Here is a 455-nt window from a genome sequence, read left to right as displayed (position 1 = left end):
TCATGTCAGAGTCGGAACAACAAACAGAGAAACGGAGGCACACAAACAGAAGACCGCATTAAAAGGTGATGATTCATCAGCTGAGGGCCACATCAATGCTTCAGGAGCCGCCCGAGCTCAAAGACCTGAGCAGAAGCTTCCATCGACACCTGGAAACAAACTAAACAACATCAGGTACTTCCTGTCCTCTCTGCACACCTGCACGGCACCAGAACAAACCACACAGTGGAGGGGGTGTGTTACAGGGGAGGGGGTGTGTTACAGGAGAGGGTGTGTGTTACAGGAGAGGGTGTGTGTTACAGGGGAGGGTGTGTGTTACAGGTGAGGGTGTGTGTTACAGGAGAGGGTGTGTGTTACAGGAGAGGGTGTGTGTTACAGGGGAGGGTGTGTGTTACAGGAGAGGGTGTGTGTTACAGGGGAGGGTGTGTGTTACAGGAGAGGGTGTGTGTTACAGG

This window comes from Kryptolebias marmoratus, linkage group LG19, assembly GCF_001649575.2.
Source record: "Kryptolebias marmoratus isolate JLee-2015 linkage group LG19, ASM164957v2, whole genome shotgun sequence".
Classification (NCBI taxonomy): domain Eukaryota; kingdom Metazoa; phylum Chordata; class Actinopteri; order Cyprinodontiformes; family Rivulidae; genus Kryptolebias; species Kryptolebias marmoratus.
The sequence above is the reverse complement of the archived record's forward strand: the minus strand, read 5'-3'. Positions refer to the sequence as shown.